Source organism: Stenella coeruleoalba, assembly GCF_951394435.1.
Source record: "Stenella coeruleoalba genome assembly, chromosome: 7".
Classification (NCBI taxonomy): Eukaryota; Metazoa; Chordata; class Mammalia; order Artiodactyla; family Delphinidae; genus Stenella; species Stenella coeruleoalba.
The window spans coordinates 94,518,736-94,526,618 of NC_137153.1; the positions used below are offsets into that span (position 1 = coordinate 94,518,736).

The 7,883-nt window shown below is 38.9% G+C and overlaps 1 pseudogene across 1 annotated transcript; it reads left to right on the plus strand.

Annotated features, from left to right (window-relative positions):
- The first annotated feature begins 1,145 nt into the window (after positions 1 to 1,145).
- On the plus strand, positions 1,146 to 1,608 carry LOC307189457 (large ribosomal subunit protein uL24-like; annotated as a pseudogene). The gene has a single exon. The product of its transcript is annotated as a large ribosomal subunit protein uL24-like (transcript).
- Positions 1,609 to 7,883: the final 6,275 nt, after the last annotated feature.

A 7,883-nucleotide genomic window follows, 5' to 3' on the forward strand; every position in this document is an offset into this window, starting at 1 on the left:
ACAGAACCTCTTCAATTTTTAACTAAAATATCTATAATGATACATGACTCCCCGTAATGGAAAAAAATGTTATTTAAAACTATAAAGAGGAAATAAGCTGCTGTTCAATGGATACAGAGTATCAGTCACACAGGATGAAAAAGTTCTAGAGCTCTGCTGTACAACATTGTGCTTATGCTTATGTACAACATTAATGCTGTACACTTAAAAATTTGTTAAGAGGGGATATCTCATGTTATGTGTTTTTTACCATAATTTTTAAAAAGATGCTCAAAATCATTAATCATCAGAAAAAATATAAATCAAAACCACAATGAGATATCACTTCACAACCAGTAGAATAGTTATAAAAAAAAAAAAAAGGAGAGTACAGTATTAGTGAGAATGTAGAGAAATTGGTATCCTGGTACATTGCTGGTGGGAATATAAAATGGTGGAAAACAGTTCTCAAAACCTGAACGTAGAATTACCACCTGACTCAACAATTGCATTTGTAGGTATATATGTCAAAGAATTTAAAACAGGACTCAGGTATTTGTATGTCAATGCTTACTGCAACATTATTCACAGTAGCCAAAAGATGAAAACAACCCAAGTGTCCATCAGCAGATGCATGGATAAACAAAATGCAGGATATATATACAATGGAATATTATTCAGCTATAAAAAGGAATGAAGTTCTTGTACATATTGCTACGTGGATAAAACTTAAAAACATTGTTCAAAGTGAAATAAGCCAGACATAACAGGGCAAATATTGTATGATTCCACTTATATGAAATGTCTAGAATAGGCAAATTAATTGACACAGAAAGTAGAATAGAGATTATTAAAGACGGGAAGAGGGAGGAATGGGGAGTTATTGCCTAATGGTCAGAGTTTTTGCTAGGGGTGATGAAAAACTTTTGGAAATAGTGATGCTTGGTTGCATAACATTGTGAATGCAATTAATGCCACTGATTTGTACACTCAAAATGGATAAAATGGCAACTTTTATGTTATATGCTTCACTACAATAAGAAGGTTTTTTAATTAAAAGAAATAAAATAAATAAAACTGTAATGAACAATAACCACTCTCACATTTTAATCTCTGTGTATTTGGGAGACAATTCACATCAGCAAGAAAATAAATCTCGCCCTTTTGGGGCCATCGCTGAAGCGCTAGCGGCCAAAATGAAGTTCAATCCCTTTGTGACTTCTGACCGAAGCAAAAACCAGAAAAGGCATTTCAATGCACCTTCCCACATTCGCAGGAAGATTATGTCTTCCCATCTTTCTAAAGAGCTGAGACAGAAGTACAATGTCCGATCCATGCCCATCCGGAAGGATGATGAAGTTCAGGTTGTACGAGGGCACTACAAAGGGCAGCAAATTGGCAAAGTAGTCCAAGTTTACAGGAAGAAGTACGTCATCTACATTGAACGAATGCAGCGGGAGAAGGCTAATGGCACAACATGTGGGCATTCAACCCAGCAAGGTGGTTATCACCAGACTAAAACTGGACAGAGACCGCAAAAAGATCCTCGAACGTAAAGTCAAATCTCACCAAGTAGGAAAGGAAAAGGGCAAATATAAGGAAGAAACAATTGAGAAGATGCAGGAATGAAGTAATCTTGTATACAACTTTCATTAAAAACTGTTAAAATAAAAAAAAAAGAAACAAAAAGAAATCTCTGTACTTATCTCTTCTATGAAAAAGTTTCGTAGGAAAAGTAAGAAGGAAAGTGATATGGCAACGTCTTTGCCAGTTCAGAATAATGACACGAATGAATCTTCATGAAGGTACTTGAGATGCAGAATCAGGAAGTGAGGGGGGCTGTCCTAAGTGGGAATGTCTGAGGACGAGCAGCAGCCTTAATCCTTCATTAGAGTCTGCTACACATTCAAAAGCCCGTGGGATGGATGATCTACAGTCTTTCAGGAAAGTTTCATCCGCCTTGTGAAGACGTGGGAATTCTTCTCAGTACCTGTGGTGTGACTTAGATGTCAACTAAGAGAACCTAATATTTGAGACTGAAATTAAAATGTCTCAAAATCAAATTTGCCTGTCATAGGATCACTTAATTATTGTCTCATCTCTCCGGAGATTCGAAGTGGTATGGGGGATCTGGGTTTCTCCCCTCCAGCAGAACCATTCACATTATGGTCTGCAAAGATGTCCCCTGTAACATGAATAGACAATGCTTTCCCATCAAGCATTCTCAACACAGATGATATCACTCCCAAGAGGGTGAAAATTTGTTCTTTTTGATGGGGGGCAGGTAAGGGAAGGAACAAAAAAATCTTACTCGTTTAGGTATGAAGCACAGATATATGTACAGTACATAAAAGACACACAGCATATCTGTGATATTAAAATTTCATGAGAAAGCAATAAGGAAAAAGACTCCTGGAGGCTCCTGACTGTTTTACATGTACATAGAATATGACGTGTATGGTGTCTCTTGATGTGCAATATGGTGGCCCAGGGTGAAAAGGGGAGAGATTTATGACTTTCCTGAGTCATGTTAGGCTCTGAGCATCTGCTTCCCTTGAATTGAATAACTTTATAAATCATCCCTCTATGGCATGCATTGTGTCCCCCTTTCTTCCAGTGTCACCCTAAATTTGAACGCCATTCCTTTTCTAATCCCTTTAAAAGAGGTAGGAAAAAACCCATCATTCTCCTATCTGCTCCTTGGTTCATAAACTTAAGGTCTATGGCAATTTCAAAACTGGATAAAAATAAAAAGATGTTGTATTCTTCGTGTAGCCCTTCCTATTCTCCTTATCAGAAGTGAGTTATCTCATCTCTTTACACCCTAGCAATTATTTCTGCACCTCAAAAATTATATTCTTTAGATCAATTATTGCACATCTTTTCTTACTCTTCCTGCTACGGCCCAAACCTCCTAGTGTCAGAAACCATATCTTATTCATCATCATAGCCTCTTCCATGCCTTGTCTGATGCCTTAGCTAACATAGCAATCAACTCCATATAAATCTGGGTGTGGGGAGAGGTGGGTGGAGTTGGGAGCAAAAGAAGCTTTTAATAATGTCAAATTTGAAATGAATAATGACTCATAAAAAGGTTATATTAAAAGGTAGCCATTCTGCTCCAAAGTACACGCCAGATATTAGGAATTATCCCGCTTATGATAATCACAGTAGTTTCCCTGGGGCTTGGTATTTTCTCAAAATCTTCAAATGCATGTTTGCAACCACTAACCAGCAAGCAAAAGATTTCCCTAAAACTAGAACATCAGAAAAGGAATGAAGAGAATGACTGACTTAAAGAATGTGAACCCAGTGTAGCGACCTGTAAACACTACAGAGATTCAGCAAAAACTTAAGAGAACTTTAGAGCAGTAGCTGGGAGTAATGCCAATGCCAAATTTTGATCACATCTCAGACTGAGAGTCTCATCAAAAAGGGGGAATTGAGGAACTTCCCTGGTGGTTCAGGGTTTAAGACTCTGTGCTCCAAATGCAGGGGGCATGGGTTTGATCCCTGGCTGGGGAACTAAGACCCCGCAAGCCGCATGGTGTGGCCAAAAAAAAGGGGGGGGGGATTGATAAAAACAAGACAACAGGCCCCAAATGGAGTCACTTATGCTAAGCCCCACCTCACCAAACTGAGACTTAATTACAGTTTTGGCTCTCCCAGAAATGCAATCTTAAATCAGTCAATCAGGAATCGCATAATCAGCTCTAGTTAAGTAACCTGCCCGATAGACCCCATCCCTTAAAGGAAAGTGACATTGCTGCCAATCTACTTTTTGCTAGTAGAACATCCTTGTTCGTGCTCCCTTCCGCGTATACTCTCCTTGGAGCTCCTTTCCATCTGTTAGGTTGGATGCTGCCTGATTCATGAATCATTGAATAAAGCCAGTAAGATCTTTAAACTTTTTTAAAATAAAAGTAAAAGGTAGCCATTCTGTTAGGGAAGGAATAATGTATATTTGTGATCAAACTGATTCAATGCAACTTCAGCTATAAATTATAAGACAGAAGATAAAATGTAAAGATGAGAAAGGTAAAGAAACATATGTGCATAATTCTTCAAACAGTAAGTAACAAAGAGATATACAGGGAGACCTTGAGTGGCAGACACTGAGCAGACATCCACATGGTGCTGTGGGCAGTTTCAAGGGAACAGAGTCCAGCTCTGTGTTGTATAGGAAATTAGCTTTATTGATGGCTTTTTGTATCAATTTGATCTACCTCTAATATCTACCCCATTTCAGTCCTGTGTCTCTCTATATTGCTTCCCCCCAAAGTCTGCAATCTTCAGAACCCAATTCTTACTTTCTCCTTAGTTTAATTAATTTAAATACATTCACGGAGTGTCTTATATGTTTCAGGCTATTTGTAAGGCGTGAGGAGTACACAGGAGTGCAAGACACATTCCCCAGCCTTCAGGAGGACTTCACAGAGGAGATGGCTTTGAACACGGCTTTGAAAAATAAGTTTGAAAAATAAGATTAGGAAGAGAAAGGGAAGAAAGGTATTTCAGGCCCAGGGAATAGCACATAGAAAAGCTCAGAGTCGGGGCATGAACTGTGTGCTCAGGCACTAGATTAACACCGTTTGTCTAAATCACGCCGGAGGTATGAGGAGGAAAGATGCTTGTGGGAACTCAGCGTAAGTGAGGACTTATGCTCTGTTGGCTGCCTAAGAAAAACCTGCCTTTCAGAGTTCGTTTCTAGTGAATCTCCGTTTCCTCTGCCTTTCAACTCTAATCCTGAATGTTCCTTCAGTTGTTTCCTAATTCTAATTAAGTGGCATTTGGTATCTCAGGGGAGAAAAGTCATCTCTCTTTTACGGACCAATAATTACTATGGTTAATTAGCTTATATTTATAAAGACAATGCATGCCTAATTACATCAAATATAGCTCCTACTTAATCAATTAATTATTGAAGCAAGCATTTTGGGACATATACTCTGTATCTAGAATAGTTTAGTTATTAAGCCTGTGGACTCAGGAATTGAACAATTTATTTACCATCTCTAAATCTCACTTTTTTATACAGACCAATAATTACTATGCTTAATTAGCTTATATTTATAAAGACAATGCATGCCTACTTACATCAAATACAGCTCCTAGTTAATCAATTAATTATTGAAGCAAGCATTTTGGGGCATATACTCTGCATCTAGAATAGTTTAGTTATTAAGCCTGTGGACTCAGGAATTGAACAATTTATTTACCATCTCTAAATCTCACTTTTTTTAACGTTTACAATGAGAATAACTGTATTTATCTCACAAGATAGTTTTGAAAATTAAGATAATTCTTATTACACATTTGTGTTGACTGCTTTCCATTTTGTTTCCCCTCTTTGCTCTGACTGACCCATTCTCTATCCTTTTCTACCCCCTTCTGTGCCCTAAGGCTGATCCTTACACATTGCATCACCCAGACTCCCTGGCTGCCTAGTTTCTGGTTGTTTCTGGTCAATGCAACACACTGAAAGGAGACAGGAGAAAAGGAGAAGCAGTTGGTCTTTCTTCTTTGCTTTCTCTCTGCCTAAGTGTCCTGGTTCTGGCAAATTATGGCAATAGATCTGACCCTCCTTCTTCTGTCCCACGGCCCCTCCTCCAGGATGCCAGCTCTTACTGGGCCATTGCAACACTATTCTTCCTTGTGTCCTTCAGACCTAAGTATCATAATGAATGGCTTTTGCTTATTTCTACTCCTGGCTGCTTCAGCATCCATGGTTAGTTCTCTTAACTTTGCCCAGTCCTCTGTAAATAGTCCCTTTATTAAAGACGCTTGAGTTCAAACCATCTGAGTGGAATTTCGTTTCTGGAAAGGACCTTGATTGATGTGGTATGTTACCAATTGTGTGTGCATCTTACACTTAGTTTATGCTCACTAAATAAATATGAGCTATCTTCATTCATTTTTTTTGTTAGTTTTGTTTGGTAAGGGTCTTTTCTGTGCTAAGTTCAATAAACATTACTTAAATGTATTGTTACCTTATTCGGTCTCAAACATCCACATTACTTGGTGGTTTGTGGATCTGAGACAGACATCTATCGATCTGAGACTTAAGCCATGAAGGCAATGAACATTTCTATGGAGACCTTTCTCCTCTACGTTTCTGAACATATTAAGAAATAGAGTTTGGAAGTATCAAAACATCAGCTCTATTTTTTTAAAAATTTTATTTATTTATTCATGGCTGTGATGGCTCTTTGTTTCTGTGCGAGGGCTTTCTCTAGTTGCGGCAAGTTGGGGCCACTCATTGCGGTGTGCGGGCCTCTCACTATCGCGGCCTCTCTTGTTGCAGAGCACAGGCTCCAGATGCGCAGGCTCAGTAATTGTGCCTCACGGGGCTAGTTGCTCCGCGGCATGTGGGATCTTCCCAGATCAGGGCTCGAACCCGTGTCCCCTGCATTGCAAGGCAGATTCTCAACCACTGCGCCACCAGGGAAGCCCTCAGCTCTATTTTTGGTAAATAATCAGCTAATAGACTTACTGCAGGGAGGGGCCAGGAGAGGAGAAGGTAATGAATATATGAACATAACCTTTATGTTCCTTACAGAAGCCAGTGACCCTGGTGACCTTCTCCCATTCAGTTAAGGCCTTCCTTCTGTGGGGAGCATGAGTGAGGTGGGGAGGACGGAATAGTTTCTCCTAATACTTTCAAGAGAATAATAGTCTTTATTTCATGGTCAGATGCAGGGATCATGGAGTGAGGAAGAAGATTGTTCTTCCTATAATCAGGAATTGAGGGAAAATACTTTTAATATTCAAATTGTCTCAATAAGAAAATGCCTGTTGGAAATCTATGTTCATGGAACTCAACACTAATGAGTTGGTGGCCATCCAGACTGAGCTGGAAATTGCCCATTGGAACCGATGGAGACTTAAAATTGTATATCATGGTTTTATACCACCATCTTTCCTGTACACCATAGGATGCTCTCCTCCACCACTCCTGCTCTGCCTGTGACTCTGAGGCATTGTTGCTGAGCTATTTCATGCCCAAGGGTACAGAGACTACACTCTTTTCAGAATATCAAGGAAAGTAGGTTCTTGGGAGACCGTGTTCCACTCTGTAGCCAGGCTAGGAAAAGAAGTATATCTGTTGGTGATGACAATGTTAAAGGTGACAGTGATGCAGGAAAAGACTCTAATTCCTGAGGCAAAGAAGTTGAAGGCAGAACTTGGAAAAAGAAGTGGCCTCAAGCCCAAAACTGCAAAGTCTACAAGGCTGTCTGATGCTTATCCTTGAGAGCCTGAAGCTGTCTTGCACTTGTGCCTCCTCTGGGCGAGAAAGTGCACGTTTCCAAATGCTGGAAGTGGGATGGAATCCTTGAGGTTCCCTCTGACCTATATTTTGTGATAATTCTTCCAGGAATCAATCATGAATTGCATTTCTGCAATTCTGTTTGAATTGGCAGTTATATAAAGGATATATGCATTCTTCCCACATTGATCCAACAGACTATAAAAATAGACAAAGCTCTTTTTTTTTGTTTGCTTATTTTTTGGAAGTTGAGTAAATGTGACAGAGCTGCTCAAGTGTACGAATGAATGGACACAACTCTTCTTGGTTGTAAAATCTTCTGATGTCTTGTCTCTGTTTTCATTATCAATAGCAGCACTGCTGAATAAAATGTAAGACTCTCAAATATATTAATTCATTATTGGTATAAAAAATCAATATTTCAGGCCTGAAATCTCATGACAATAGCACATAACTTATCTTCTTGAATGAGCAAAAATGTGTAATTATTTTACCCCTAGTGTTTCCAACATTGAAAATTTATTCTTACCTAACAATTTTAGTTCAGGGGCTTGAAATTACTTAATCTCTACATATAGCATCCCATTTGCACCATATATTGATTCTGGTAACTTTTCACACCTATTGATTATCCAAT